Here is a 16851-nt window from a genome sequence, read left to right on the forward strand (position 1 = left end):
ATGATAAAATTACATGTTTCTTTAAAGGACATATTTTTGTATGGTGTAAATTTCATCGGACCTGTCAATTTTCTGCAACATCCAATTGCCTTTGTCACTGGATGGTTTTTTTTAATTTTTTAATTTTATTTTTATTTTATTTATTTTTTTATTTGAAGACAGTCAGGGTGGTGGGGGGGGGACGATTATTATTATTATTTTTTTTTTGTAAAGATCTGCAGGTACAATATGGTAAAATGTTTTGGCACGTGAGAAACAAAGTGCCAGAACTATGTGCCATGAACTAGAAGGGGGAAAAGCTGATAGTTGGATACCAGAATATGGTTCTGTCAGAATACAAACTCTAATAGCAGTACAAATTAAAAATGTTTTCGGAAGAAAATGATGAATGGGCTCACGGAGCACAGCAATTCCTCCTTGCAGCTTTCAGCGCGATATATTTTCAAACATTGAGCCCAGAATTGTAAATTAAACCTTTTGCAGATCCAAATGATTAATTGCAATTTATTGACAGTAATTTACACAAGTGGCTTTACAATGCTTTCTGGCAGTAATTTCCCAACCACAATAATAAAAAAGGAAACCGAACCCAATATGTCTTCTACTTTACTTGCAGTGCAGTAGCTAAGTGACACGAAGGTGTAAAAAAAAAAAAAAAAAAAAAAAGCTAACAAAAAGCTCACTGAATCAAGTGCTTGATGTTCTTGGAAAGACAAGGGGATGACACTGAAGAATTTGCTACTGGCTGCCTTCAGAGCATCGTACAGAAAGCTAAAAAAGTCTGACTCAGATCCATTACAAAAAAAATGTGATAATTATTTCAGCAAAAACACACCTGAGGCAAATAGCTAAGAGGCAGCAAAAAAGTGATCCTTATAATGTTCTGACTTATTCCGAAAAGTCTCTATTTTCATAATGCCATGCCATAAAAGTAAGGCTGGTGATACTTGGATACTAGAAGTTTATTCTATTAATTTCACAAGTATATACTTTATGGAATATTTGGTTCTTAGATCAACATACTGTATACCTATCTAAGGGGCCATTATGCAAGGCTTGACTGAAGCTAATACTGATCCCCTCAGAGGCTATTTCTGGTGCCCAATGACACTGATCATGTTGACAGCAATCACCTTCCCACATCACAGCAACTGCAAAGGTCAGTGCAAATGAGAGGGATGTGTGAGCATGGCCTGTTCCCTCTCCTAGAGCCTGATGTGGCCTCAGGCGTGCTGCCTGATGAGGCCTCAACATCAGCATAGAGTCATTATTACAACCAGAAGAGATTCTTCAGACGTCGTATCCGAGGCGAGAACTGTGCTCAGGTAGGAGGGAAAAAAATGATGGGACAGTGTTGGATTTTGCTCCCAAACTACGCAGCTTTTTTCTTCTTCTCTTGTCTCTCGGCGAACATAATTCCTGCACACCCTTGGGGAATTAATTAATTACAGAGCTGGCTGGGTATCAAAGGTAAATGATTTAATTACATTCCCAGCGTCTTTGTTAAGAAGCCAACTGTCAGGCAGTTGTAAGCAGGGCCGCGGCCCTTTTTTATGCCTGGGGGTATGTATGTGTGTGTGGGTAGATGTGAGACTGTATGTTTGTTTCTGTGTGTGGGCTCTTTTGCATAAAAAGGTAAGCAGGAAATGGAACATGGGCATCAGATTTTGCTCCTGAGGACTAATATGTGTGAAAGTTTGACCGTGTTCTCAACGGAAAAGCTACAACATCACTCCTCTTTATGTACTAATTTTGTGACTGTTGACAAAAAAATAATGCTACACAAATTCAGAGCATAATTCAAAGCAATCTCAGTCCACTTAGGCATGGTAAAAAAGAAAGTAAACACAGACGTTGTTCTAGTTGAAATTTCCAACTTGGAGGTGGAAAAGTTAGACTTCCGAGGACAAATGGAACACAGTAATAGTTGGATAGTGCTTTTAGTAATTGGTCAAATAAATTTCATACGGGGAAAAAAACCTTTATGAAAGACTTTTCACAAATACTTCTCAAAATACTCTCTATATCACAGGTAAAACTGTGAACTTGAACTAAATATCAATATGATTAATTCAGTCCTATTCAGTGTTATTTATATAGCACTAATTCACAACACATGTCATCTCAAGCCCCTTTACAAAGTCAAATTCAATCAAATCATTCAAACAGATCAAAAACTCAAAAGGTTTGCTGTGTAAGGAAACCTGGCAGATTGCATGAAGTCCTGACAAGCAGCATGTACTCCTCCTGAAAGAGCGTAGAGCCATAGTGGACAGTTGTGTGCATTGTCAATGACTTTGCAGCAATCCATACTGAGCATCCATGAAGTGACAGTGGAGAGGAAAACTCCTCTTTAACAGGAAGGAAAAACCTCCAACAGAACCAGGCTCAGTGTGAACGGTCATCTGCCACAACCGACAACAGAGTGAAAGAGATATTGATTTCCTCCAGCAGCCCAAAAGCCTCTACATATTCCAGGAGAACCGAGCCAATTTATCTCGCTCTCAGAGAAAGTCATTTCGTTCTCCCAGCTCTGTCTTTGAGGGTCTCCCTGCATGTTGTCGACATAATGTTGGGGCCGAACTTTTTTCTTAAGGGCTGTCCAACTACTACGGTAGGTTCAAAGGGAAACTCAACCGCAAATCAACTTTTTTTGCCAATAAACTGTTAGCATGGTTGTTTTATAGTACTACCTACATTTCCTGGTCATTATTTTGAAAAAAAAATAGAGCATATTTGTTGTAATTCTGCTTTTGTGTCTAACATTGTCAGTGTGGCACCCTTATAGGGTTAAATGATGGTCTTGCATTGAATTTTGAGTTAACATTGCTTTCGGTTGATGTGACGCAATTCTGAGAGAGTGACATCGGTAGCTCTGCCACTGTGGGGTATAAAAGCAGCTCCGTCTTAAAAAAACACAGCTCCCTCCATCTTGTGTCTACATAGCGAGCACTGTTGCACTTTTCAAGCCCTCTAGAGACTTATTTTTCTTCATAAAAGTGACAAATCTAAAAGAAACAAATCTATCAACTTTTTATGTAAATTAAAGTTGGTTATTGGCAAATTTACATTACAGCAACCAATTGTTGTGCCGTTAGTGTCTTGACGCAGCTGGGAAGCGGCAGGTGTGAGACCACGGTGAAGTTAGTATTTGGTTGGATGTTGGATATTCACGCACCGTGGCTTAAACAGCCAGCCGGCAGACAGAGAGTAGGAGTCCCAGATCAGCTTCCCTGTGTTGGCTCGAAGAGGAGGCAGACGGCGCTGAAGACGCCGAGCATGAATGTCCGCTGTCCAACCCAGACCGTGCTGTGAACTTCCCTCTCTGCCTTCCCTCGTATTGAAACCTGCCTGCTGCAGTCAGAGCAAAGACAAGATCAACCACGCTTGGTGTCCGCTTTACAAATGAATCATGATCCACAAAGCCTGTAACGTGTTGTAAAATATTAAGTAAGGTCAAAATCTATGTTTGGTAACAGGCTTTAAATCATAAGTACAATAAATGATTGAGAAAATAAAACCGTATTTCTATGGCAAAGCACTGTCCAGTGCAAGAGCGTCTTCAAAAAAAATATGAGGTGTGCATTTGCAATTTGTTCAGCATGTGCAATGCCCACCACTGGAAGTATGCAGCACTGTTTCCACAACCATTTGCAGGACTATGACTTTAGAGTAACATGTTAATAGTCATAATTTTGGACTATGGGAGTAAGGGAAACGTTGCATTTCATTTGCGGTCTGAAGTCGGAAATCCTGGCTTCCGATCGGAAAAATCAGGCGTAACAGTCGCAAAAGTTGGGCTTTAGTCAGATACATTTTTTAAGGCCGATTGTCGGATTCAATATGGCAGCTCCTCGTATCAAAAACAGAAAAGATGAAAACATGTTTATTTTACAAAACACAGTTTTAAGAGTGCGTCTAATATCAATGTTACATGTAGTGGCTGCAACTCTGAACCGAACAAATTAAAAGTGTTTGCATGTGGAAAGAAGAGATTTAAAGGACGTTTTTAAGAGGTACGACAAACAAAACAACATCTTCCCTGGCTGTCACCATATTGGAATCCTAACCTTTTGTTTTTTGTTTTTATTTTTAAATCCTGACTCCAACTGTGTTAACTTGAACAGTATTTTCTTGGATTAACCCCATTTGGGTTTAACCCATTCCCAGCTCCTATTTTTGATTTCCAATGCAAGTGGAATGCAACAAGAGTACCTAGAGAGAACATGTCATGATTTGCTGCAAGGTAACAGTGGCAACAGATTGCCAGATTGACTAACGCATGCATTGGGAAAAAAATTTGACATGATACATATAATAGATATAAATTGACCCAAAAGATGCTAAATTACACTTTCTTTTTAAATATACGATTCGGGCAATTTCAATCAAAGGTTAGTACAGGCTTGTTCTTGTTGTCATACAGTGTTGTCCAGTTGGTTTATATTGCCGTGTTTATGATATTTGTGTACCTTTAGAAATAATAATTTGTTGACCTTCATTATACCAAAAGGATTTGTTAAAGTATATTAGAGAAATTACATAATCCTTTGCCAGAGGTCTCATGATTTCTTTGTTATGGACTAATTGTCATTTTGGGCTTTCTTCAACACTGCAAATTAGAGCAATTGTTAGACTTAAAAACAATTAATTCAAATTGAAAGCACTGTTATAAAAAAAAAAACAGCACTGTTATTAGAATACTGTGGATTGATATCTACATATGCATTGACAATCCATAAAGATTATCTCTGACAGTGCTTATTAGATTTACATTTTCTAAAAAGACACATTTAAAGAAAAACAAGATTTCATGGCAAATTTTATCAATGTGCTAAAGCTTTCACGAGATAGGGATAAACTGTGACGTCATTCCACCTTGAATTGCGTCTAACAAAGATTATTTTATGATGCCACAAATCACTGCATTGAGCAAATGACCAAGAATGTGAGCCTCGTTCCTGAAGAAAAACCTGGGTTACAAAAAAATCCTTCTCTCCACATGGCTGAATAATTGCTGAAGAAGCAGGCCTGAATGCAAGATAAATAGAGCTGTTACCGAGGTTTTGTCACTGCACAAAGAAGCTGTTTATAGCACAGAGGCTTCGGATAAACCATTTTCTACCCAAACAAGGTAAATGAAGCATAATTGGAAACCCATTACAAAATTGAAAAACGGGTTCCTTTTGTTTTAACTGTGTTAGAATTGAACTGGGGGCACCTCCTCTACTCTGTAAACCTGCATTAAACTGTAGGATTCAATAATTATAATGTTCAGGATCCTTCTGAGGGGCGAAGAAAATCAATAGACTAAGGACAAAGAACCTATAGCCATCACTTAATTCTCTTATCACTGTGATTTAGGGGAAGAGGAGGATGTTAAATAACTGTAAATCTTTAGCTATGACTTTGAGGGTGCTTTATGGCAGTTCTTACAGCGTCTCCTAGACAGAATGTCCATACCTTCCACAGACCACACAATTTATAGCTTTATTACCCTTTGTCTTAAAGAGCAGGGAGACATAGCAGGGAGGAAAGAGATAACAGCCCTGCACAGGGGCAGCTGGAAAAAAAGAAGTCAGATGCCATCATCGACAGAGACATATCTTTGTGACAGCTTTACAGCTCAGGACCTCGGCTACTATTTGGGGGTGCGAAACAATAAAGCATTGGTGGCCCACTCCCTGTATCTAAGTACTCGTCTTTTCTAATAGCCCCCCATGCATTGCGAGCACACATCATTTCCCTAAAATGCTGCCCCCAGTGGAGGTAGCAAAATTCAATTAATGGCTTATCCCCTGATGATCAGATTAACTTTGCAATGCAGTTGCCTCTGCTACCACCATGCCTTCCTAGAGGTCACAAGGAGGACTGACAAAAGGGGAGCGCTAAGGCGACCAGGGCAGACAGAAGGAGGGAGCTTCTCTTCTTTTTTTCTATTTTTTTTTTTTACAACAGAGTCATGAGTTCCTATGGTTGCGGCAGATGCTTCCTCATATTTTCTTGCAGCCCTGACAAGTGGCCTATTGTTTCCTTTGATAAGGGTACAGTGTTCCCGGTAATGGGAATTAGAGGGAGGCGTAAGTCACCGAGACACAGGGCGAGAGTGAATCAATAGATAATAGGAGATTTCTCTTAGATGCAAAAGGCACGGATATTATCAGAGCCGTGTAAAAGACCAAGGACTTTTTTTTGTCTGCGAGTTGCACTCATGGGTAGTGGGAAGCCCAGATATAAGAGTTACACTCTACTTGAACTCTTTCAATGCTGTTTTGAGTGTATCTAGGCACATGCCCCAGGACAACATGTGGTGAACTTTGTCACCATATCACGGGTGAAGGCTCAATTGCTAAATAAGTAAAGAATGAAAAATATCTTATGCAGTTTTTCACAGCCAGGCTTCCAAATTCAGTTCATAACAGTGTAGCACTTTAACACCACCACTGTCAACGCTTACCTATAAAGTAGCTTGAATTTTAAAGCAAAACTTAAAAAGGTTCTCCAAGCAGAACTGTCTTGGAGAGGTGCGGAGAGGTGCGGGATGGTTTAAAACTGTCCAAAAATGACCCCACTTGGACATGAAAAATTGTAATCATATGAAGACATTGTTTCAATTTTCAATGAAGGTAAAACATCTTTAGAAAATGTTGTGTACAACCCCATTGGACAGAGAAGAAAAAGTTACATACTGCAGAAACTAGATATTTACATCTGCTGTATAAAATCACACATCCTATTTTTCCAACTGTCTGATATTAAATCAAGACTGGCCTTTTCAAACATTTGTGTATCCTTATACAAGCTTTTCACAATATCTGGCTAGAATATTGGTCCACCTCTGCTAGCAGAACTGGTGTGACTGAATCAGGTTTGTTGGCCAACTTGCACACACACACCTTTTTATTCCACATATTTTCAGTGTGATTAAGAGCAGGGCTTTATGATCCCCTTTTGTTTTCATTTTGTACCAAACTTAACTGGAATAATCATTTACACCCAAGCTTTCATTTCCTGGCTGATATTTTGAGATATTGCTTAAGCATTTTCCACATATAGTTCTTTCCTCAAATGCCATAGATTTTGTGAGGTACACCCCTTCCTCCTACTCCACAACATAATACTTCTGCCCCCTTAATTCAAAGTTTGTCAAGGGATGTGTGTGTGGGGGAGCTTCTCTTCCTAGCAGGATGCAACTTTCAGGTGTGTCCACTCAGCTGAAGCTCATTTTGGCCAATTAGGAGGAGCGTAAAGATGAATGGATTCCCTAAAACAGACACCAGCTAGTTCTCACTCTCATATTGAAAATCAGGCTTATTAATCTCTTTCTCTGTAATCTCATGATCCATTGCTTACCTTCACTTTTTTCACCTTCCAGGACGAAATGCAGTTCCAGTCTGAAGAACGCTCTCAGGTTTCCAGTCTGTGGACTCCTCGCTCCCTTGAACTCTCTTGTGGGTTTTCCTCTGGAATCGTGCTGCAAAGTCTGCTTACTTCTCCTCTGGTAACTCCCTCCTGGGTCTGCAGACCAGGTCCCACCATGAAACCAACACCCCTTACCTGCTTTACCAGCCTTGTTGAGTCGTGGTACCAGTGGACCACGACTCCACTGCCGCTTCCTCAGTACCTCCTGGAATTAGGAAAATGACATCTGAATCAGTCCCACATGCATCCAGCCTGCCGAGCTTAACGTGTGTGGATATGATCACCTCTGCCCAAGGATCCTCATCCTTTCTGTCCACAAGGAAACCTCTATTTGTACTCATATAACTTAACACAGATTCTTATATTTATTGGTGAAAAAATAACTTACCTCTCCTCCCCAGTGCCATCCTGAAGGAAGCACTCACTTTGATTATCACTTCAATAAATCATTTAAACCTTATCAGTTTTTAATGATTGTTGCCTGCACCAGGGTCTCCTTAACAAATGCTATGACAAAGTTCATAGAGTTTAAAGTTTCCCCCTTTTTAATCAAAATGCTTCAATGGTTGTCATAGTCATACATTTCAATTTTTATTCAATCTGATCACAGAACATGTCTCTATCCCTGTGTGAATTTGCAAAAGGCATTTGCAACATTTAATGGCAGAATGGCATCTGTGATTGCTGTGTGTAACTCAACCAACAACTGGAAGCCAAAAAGGGCATCTGCAGCAATAATAAACACATTTTGCACCAAAACATGTTAATCTCTGAGACATAAAACCCACCTCCTTCCTGCACAGAGCAATGCCTTGACAATCCATCGGGGTCTATGTTTACATAAAATTGTTTGAACATATGACTATGACACCTCCAGCTCTCTGGAAATTATACCAAGGGATAAACTTTATAAGATGGTACCCCAAATGAAAGCATCAGTACTTCACTTGTACTTGTGTCCTTCTGCTCTGCCACCATTCTGTGATTGCTTTCAATAGAAAGTAGCTCTTAAATAGACAGTCCGCTCTAGAGATTTTTTCTCTTCTTGACCCCAACTTTACTGAAAATTTGGTTGGTAGATTAGTTGGTCTCGATGGAATTTACTGGAGACACAGACAATGTAAATGGTCAGGTTCTCTCATGAAGCCTCAGTAACAGAGACACTGGGCATCCTTGCCTTCAATGCACCTGGGTTATGTCCATTTCATGGTTGATAAAATAAACAAATTGCTACTTATCTCTACCTGAACCTCCACAGATCTACTACCCTTAGTTTCACCGAAACCTAGCTTGGTGGATGGGGTCTGAGGAGACGGCATCCCTCTGTTTGGTGGTGACGTCTAACCAACCAAATTTTGTTTAGGTTTTACCTAAACAAAATTTGGTTGAATGACATCAATGTGTTACAGAAGACACGTAGTCCTCACCTCACCAGCGATGTTTTATATATAGTAAAACACCTTGCTGAGCTGATAACAGATGTGGAGAAAAAAGACCCAGGTACTTTCATCATTGCTCTTGGGGGATTTTAACAGTGCAAACCTCTCCAATGAACTACCAAAATACAGGCAGCATATTAAGTCTCACACCAGTGATGAAAACACACAATGTAAGGTAGGTTTAAAATATATATATCATGCTGTCACCAGGTCTGCTTCGGGACTTTCTGATCAATATCTGCTTCTTCTCATTCAAACCTACAGACAGAGATTATAAGCATCAAAGTTAATGGTTCAGACAGGAAGCGGACTGATGAGTTAAAGTAGATGTTGGCCTGCTTTGATTTCAGATTGGAAAGTGTTGAAAAAAAACTTATTGACCAACCTGAACACATTTACTGATACAGACCAAAAAAAGCAAACTTAGGTCCTCCTCAAAACCTGGGTGTCACCTTGGTTGAAGTGAACTCTGGAGCATTTTGAGTGCATATGTAAATGCCAAGCAGATCGGAGGCCACTCCAAAAGCAGGAAGTGGACTACAGCGTAGGCCACTCAAGTTTACTTGTGGCCATTCGGCGTTAATAACGAGGTCATTTGTAATTCATTTAGTGCACCACTACATGATGGACCAGTGTGTAAATCGTGCACACTGGGTCTTTACATTTAAAGAGGATTTTAGTTGGTAAAGTTCAAATAATGTAGTTTTATCAAAGCCATATGACTATTTTAAAACATTATAGAGTATGAAATATTTTCCATAAAATATGACCTCTAATTGATTTAATTCTTTACTGTTCCATGTTGAAAAATGACAAGCTCTTTTACTTTCCAACATGTCTGAGCTGTTCCAAATGGGTGTTCATCTGCTTGGGAGAATTGAAGACCTTTTCATTCTGATATATTCCCACCAGGCTGTCAGAGATGTAGCATTAATGACAGCTATGTTGCTTAATTAAAGGTCTGATGAATGGAATATCTGAGATACATTATTTCCTTACATAGCGTATTTATCAATTTCTGTCAGTAGACTGTCTGATGACTCTTTCCAAATTAATCTTAAAATACATTTTAATCACTGTGCCAGGTAATATTTATAAAAAGTTTTGAATTCCAATCCTCCTAAACATTTTGCCTTTTGTAACATTCAAACTTATGAATGTAAGTTTAGATGTCCATAAAGATTGTGATGTGATAGAGTATAGGCTTTTGAATCAGGTCTAGGGGAGGTCGGGGATCAGAGAGAATATGTTTATTTTAGGGAGGACTATTGTTTTAATTATAGACTATTCCCAAGAGTGAGAATGGGAGAGTTCTCCACCAGTTGAGGTTGTCTTCTATTATTTTGAGAAATGGGATGTAATCTGATTGTGTCTCCTCTTTCAGCCTGTTAGAAATATTGATGCCCAGGTACCTGATGTTTCCAATCTGTAAAGAAATGGTTGGAAAGTAATGAATATTAGAGCAGATCGGAAGGGCCTTAGATTTGTTCCAAATGATTGTCTGAAATTGTTGAAAGCCTATTCAGTTTACTGTTTTTGTAAAAGAGGAGTTCGCCTTTTAAGGAAAGAGCAACACATCATCAACATACACAAAATTGTATGGATTCTATTAGTTGTTTGAATTCCAAGAATATGTTTTTACTTTATGTACATATAAAAGAAATTGCAGCTGTTGGCGGTTTGTTGATTATGGTGAAAAGTGATTGTGAGAGTGAACAATCTTTCAAGATTGCAGCTCAGAGAAATCCATTTGTCATCATTTGTTTTCACACAACATTCGGTGAGCTGTTGCATAGTAATCTGATAAATAACAAAAAGTATGTCTAAATCCAAATTTATGTAAGATAGCAATTACAAATTTCCAAGTAATCTTGTCAAAAGCCTTTTCTGCAGCTAATGAAAAGGTTAAACAGTTTTCATTTTGAATGTTGTCCATTAGACCAATAAGTCTTGTATTTTTTATAGAATACCCATTTTTTATAAATCCAGTGTGGCCAGGATGCATAATATGGGGACTGTACATGCATACCCTTCATCTCTCTCTCAGGGAGAGAAAGGCGGACAAAAAGACCCATTTCTGCTGGGAGGACAGAGTAGCTGCTGGACCACACTGCCCTGTTTCTAACATAACACCAAACATATACTTCACTGTTATATTAAATTAACTTACCTATCTGCAACCTCCGCATCAGTGCTGAGTCTTAACTCCCTCAGAATTACCGCCACTCCACCTGGTAATAATAGCTGTGCCAATATAGACTCTTGTTTTTCCCGGTGATTACTTTTTCTTTCTTTCCTCTCTCTGGGCAAAGAGTTTGGGTGGTCTTCCATTTCAACAGAAAAAGGCTAATAGAATGATCTACGGTTGTCTTTGCTTATTTTATACTCCTCCACAATGACAGAAAGGGAAAACGCGAATGGCTGACAGTTTGTCCCCTTCCGGCTTCTGAAACCAGAAATAGCGACATAACATGGCACCTACCAGTGGGTGCACCGACACCTATGTATTTATAAGTTATGAAAACGCTTTGATATTTTTTTGGGATCAATTATTTATTATTTATTATCAATGTTTTATATCCACGAAATTTGGTACAATACAACATAATGTAAATAGGTGGAGTAAGATATATAAACATAAATTACCAGTATATATATATATATATATATATATATATATATATATATATATATATATCTGCAACCCCCAGCCCCGTGGCAACACCCCACCCCCCCCCCAAAAAAAAAAAAGTGTATGTTCCCATATGGGGTACTTCAATATTTGTTTTAAACTGCATGTACAGGTTGTCTACAGATAGACTACAGTCTATGTACCCGTGAGCTCTTTTCTCTAACCCTTGGCTCAGAGTTTGATGACTTCATTTTCGTTAGTAGCTTAGTCCAATCCCTATTTTCTGGGATATACCATTGAAGTTATTGTTAAACGGTTGCCCAATCAGTCATGCAAACAAAAAGCTCTAAGTTACAGTCAGTAAACATACAAGCAAACTTGATATACAATATCAGCCATTGGTGCTGAAAACAATATAACTAAACAAAACATGTGCACATCATAAAAAACAACAATACCCACTCTAATAAAGTGCACCCTCATACAATCAAAGACTGGTCTGATAACAGAACATACAATTTCATCTTTAATGCTAAAATACTAACTTTCCTTGCAGCAGATGTGTACCTTAGATGTTGTCTTTACTTGCGTTAAGTGTGCTGTTTTGTGAAGCTGACAACCAGAACGACTGTGGAAGAAGCTTTGTTGAGCCATGAATTGAGGAGACCTATTACAAACCAGATCTGATCATTTGATAGTATCCCCCTCCATAAAATGAAACTGTGAGACTTTAATAGCTTAATTTCCACCTCTGGGTGGAGATAGATGGAGGATCAGAATAATAGTACTCTGAGCTCTGGCAGTGATGAGCTGGTAGGAAAATGTAAAAGACAGATTTTCAGACCCAGTCAGCAGCAATCAGGGCGATGGATGTCCATACTGTACCTTGCAAAAGTATTCATACTTCTGGATTCCTCACACATTTTGTTATGTGACAACAAATAACCTTATTTGTATTTTATAGGGATTTACATGAACCAACACATAGTAGCACATAATTTTGAGGTGGAAGAAAAATAGTTTCCAAAAATCTGTGATCTGTGAACATGAACTTGATAATTTTCCCCCTGAGACAATACCTTCTCTGCAGTTACAGCTGGAAGGCTTTTAGGGTAATTTTCTACCAACTTTGCAAATCTAGAGACTGAAATATCCACCAATTGTTTCCAAAATTACTCGACTTTAGCCAGATTGGATGGAGAATGTCGTATTCACATCCATCCATCTTCCATAAGTGAAGGGTGGTGTGTTCACAACACATAGTTCAGTTTTATTCTCATCTGACCAGATCACACGGTTTTCCACATTTGCTGTTTCGATTGAGTGGCTTGTGGTAGAGCAACAAATGACACGTCTTCTTGTTGTTTTTCACAAACAACCTTCTTCTGCCAACTATTCTGTTCAAAACCAGAGTGCACAAATAACAGCTGTCAGATTTCTCCACCTGAGTTGTGGATCTCTGCAGCTCCTCCACAGTTACAATGGGCTTTTTGGCTGCCTCTCTGAATAATGCTCTCTTTGTCCAGTGTCAGTTTCACAAATGGTTCGCACATTCATTCATTTTGCCTTTTTGTGAGGAAGAAAATGACTTAAAAGTACTTGAAAATGAATAATACCATAAAAAAGTGTAAGTATGGACAATAATAAGATTTCTAATTTTTCCACCACCCAGTTCTACACTGTGTTCCATTCATTGAGGCCTATTGTAATCAGAGAATTTAAATATTTATACATACTTTATTACTAAAACGTTTTAAGGTGATTGAAAAAAGTAAAGAATGTCAATACATTGCCACAGTATAATTAAATCAACTTGTGACAAGACAATAGTTATTTAAATGTGAATAGATCAACAATTGACAAATGCAAAGAGACAAAAAGAGAAGACACTAAGCAATATCTTTATCCTGTTACAAACAATAAATGGGGAACAAAAAAGCAATTCTGTCACAAAATTTTGATGAGTAGCTGTCCACCAAACATTGCTAAGATCAAAAAGAGAGTTGGTCATGTTATACTTGATAAGCTATTGTCAGTAGCTGCTCAGACGTTAACAAAAGGAATTTCACACTGACCTGCAAGGCAGGAAACCAACAAAGCGGTGGGCATCTAAAGAAATAAAAGTAATGTTTTATGGCACAGACTTCAAAAAGAGTAAAAAACAACATATAATAGCCTCTTCTTTTATTATTCCCATAAAAAACATTTACTTTCACAACTTCTACCTTTTCCACTTGGAATGTGAAACCTGATCCTATAAGAAATCTTTGCAAAGATGTGACACAGAACATGATCTCTTCACCTCAGTATTGGTAAAGGGATCTAAAAATTAAGAACCAGGAAGAAGGCTAAAAGAAAAAAAAAGTTAAATTTAAAAAAAAAAAAACCTTAGAGGATGATTTTTAGATGTGCATTATTGAATCATGAATCATGAGCCATCCGACATGGTCAGTGTTCAGAGCGGCAGTGAGGGTGTCCCCCCACTCTCTCAGCCTCCCACCCCAACCCTGCAAGGCCCTGAATGCATTAACCACTCGGGTCCACAGGGGTGTGGGGAATAATTACTCATTCCTGCCATGTGACATACCCAATAAATTAAACTCCCCCTATAAGTTTTAAAGGCAAATGCATATTGTGGCCATCACTTAAAGGCTGGCCCGTCCGTGTCTGTGCATAATTCCTTGTAAGAATTTGTTACTGCAACTTGGTGAGTGGACCCAGCAGCCGACTACAGATGAGTGAGCAATGTGCCAATTGAAGTTGGAACAAGTGTGGAGGAAAAGACTGTGTGTATGTGTCTTCATCATTAATAAATCCTACCCCATTAAGCCTTAATCTAATTATAAATCCCGCCTTCATCTGCCATGAATCATCTCCACTCCGTGTTAGCTAAATTGGGGAAAAAGAATTTGGACACATAATTGAGATTTTAATGATTTTTTCCCCCCCTGCCTTTGTGCAAAGAACAGAGAAGTTATCAGCCTTACATAAAATGATTGTTTAAGCCTCCGTAACTAATGGCTTTAAAGAAAATATAATTATTATTTAATAATTGACAAATTAAGCCTGGGGAACTTTACGTTTTTGGCAATGAATTCTTGGGGAAAAAAAATCTGTTTCTTTTTGCAGCCACGTGTCAGAAAAAGGTAATTACAGCCTCTGTACACACGCATAAAACTTAAACAAACGCACCCAGCAGAGGGCTGTGGATTAGGAACGAGATGGAGATGTCATCCGATCCTCACCGTGGCACACAATGTGAAGAACAAGTCTGAAGAATACCGCTGGTGATGGGTGCTTTCAGTAAATACATTTCCACAATGCAGGAGTGACTTCAGCAGCGACAGCCCAAAGACAGGTTTGTGCAGAGGAACATCAACACCTTTACTCCAAAATCTAATTATGTGTCACATGGAGCTTATACTGAAGCCCGTGGTGTTTTCTTAGTTAACGCAGGAGGAAGCATCCAGAAGATAATGATCATAAACAGCTCAAAACAAGTAAAATCACTTGCGCTAACACCGGCTACTCTGAGCTGTTTGTTGCGTCGTGGTTTTTACTAAAATACAATAAAAAAGTAGGCAACATTTGGAAACATCTGCCATGTTTCCAGAGTCTGCCCTCCCCCCTCCTTTCTGTCGGTCCACAGACCAACTTGACAAACCCTGTCTTTTAAAACTCCCCTGAGCTAATGTTCTGTCACAAGGAAGACACCAGCTTTGAGTTGTAGGTGAAACTTTTACTTTTCCTTACTCCGTGCTCTTTTCAGTACGCGCTAATGATCTCGACGTGCAACACCCGCGGCAGAGGCGGCGGGGAAGCCATAGGTAATGAGTCAGATGTATAATGTGATTAGTCAAGTCCCCGACCAAGGCCTTCAGTCAAAGGCGGCAGCAGCAGAGATCACAAGACACATTAAGAGACACTCCGTCACGATGCGAAGGAACATGTGAGCTCTCAGCTGCCGCCATTCATTTTCATAATGACAGTAAATGCGGTTGAAAGCAGTGGGATCCCTGAATGGCATTAGGCTCCCTTCTTTCAATTTTGATTAGGTGTCTCGCACAAGATGAAGAGAAATCATTTAGAGCGGAATAAGTGTGTCAGGAGATAATGGCTCCACAGGTTGAACACAGCGAGGAAACGCAGTCTGATGAAACACAGCCGCGACCTGAGAAATTCAGGTGCACATATGTTTATCCGAGTGTCTGCAAGGATGCAAGCGTCTGCTTGGGTGCTGGCTTTCGTGCGCACGCGTGTGCATGTTTGCCTGGCAAAGATCACAGGTTCTTTGTGTTTCATGTCAGACGTTTCGGTCTGGGTGACAGCGTTACACATTGATGTGACAGGTCTTGAGAATAAAACTGAGAAGCCTGAGTATCCCCTGTGAATACTTTGTCTTAGCATATTTAGCCAAATTAAGGTCAAATATTAATTTGCGACTAATTGCCTCCGTTTGTAAGCTCTCTGCTGCTTTGCTCTTTTTTTAAAATCACCATCAATCTTTAAGGCTTTTGCTCAAAATTCTATTTAAAAAAGATCAACATGGAAGACAAGCCACCAGGAGATTTAAATTGGATCTGTAAAAGTACTCAATCCTTCCAAATTTCTTTTAAAACTTTACGAATGTTCGCTATGCCCTGACCAAAACAAAACATGATGACAGGTGCCAGTTTACGACATCCCTCTCTTTATGTCTGACTCTCCTCAATTTCCCCTGACAGAAATGGGGGGGAAAAAAACAGATAGAGAGGAGGGGGAGGAAAGAGGGAAGGAGGAAACACAGGGGACCTGAAGAGTGTTTAGAAGGAAGATGGCTGTCAGTAGCTGTCAATCGTTGGCTTTTTGATGCCATCGTCTTGGCACAGGCCTGTCTGTCTCGCGGTGCAGCAGCTATCAAAGCCTCACTCACAGCAGACAGACATTGGGATGGAAACACAAGGAGATCTGCACATTCTCCCATTTACACCTGGCACAAAAACTCCAAATCTGTGAATTGGGATGAATCTCATCGCTTCGCCCGGTCTTCAAACAGGAGACCTGGTAACGCATCAAGAAAGACTTGATCAGGGGTAAATCAACAGAAAAAGTGACTCAGATTGCCTTGATGTGTGCATTTCTTGCTTACACCCCCATCACGTTTGTGCATTGCATTGATGGCAGTGGTCGACATGCATCCTTTCGTAAATAATGCCGAAGCACCACATTACTACATATCCTTTAGCACACAAGTGAAGGCCGATCGTTTGCTCATTTTATTTAAATATAAGTGCAGCATTACATTTCCTAATTCTGTTATTATTTAAAGGTGTTGTTTCATAGTGTCTGTTTATATGGCCTTGCACGATGGGAAAAAAA

General features: G+C 39.3%; 1 long non-coding RNA gene across 1 annotated transcript in view; it reads left to right on the plus strand.

The window, feature by feature from the left end:
• The window catches only part of LOC118557226, a 68060-nt gene extending 60178 nt beyond the window's left edge, over positions 1-7882 (plus strand). The window contains exon 2 of the long non-coding RNA XR_004927721.1: positions 7376-7882. This is a non-coding gene — a long non-coding RNA (uncharacterized LOC118557226). The remainder of the gene's footprint in view (positions 1-7375) is intronic.
• The last annotated feature ends 8969 nt before the right edge of the window (positions 7883-16851 follow it).

The sequence above is a fragment of the Fundulus heteroclitus genome, chromosome 22 (assembly GCF_011125445.2).
Source record: "Fundulus heteroclitus isolate FHET01 chromosome 22, MU-UCD_Fhet_4.1, whole genome shotgun sequence".
Classification (NCBI taxonomy): domain Eukaryota; kingdom Metazoa; phylum Chordata; class Actinopteri; order Cyprinodontiformes; family Fundulidae; genus Fundulus; species Fundulus heteroclitus.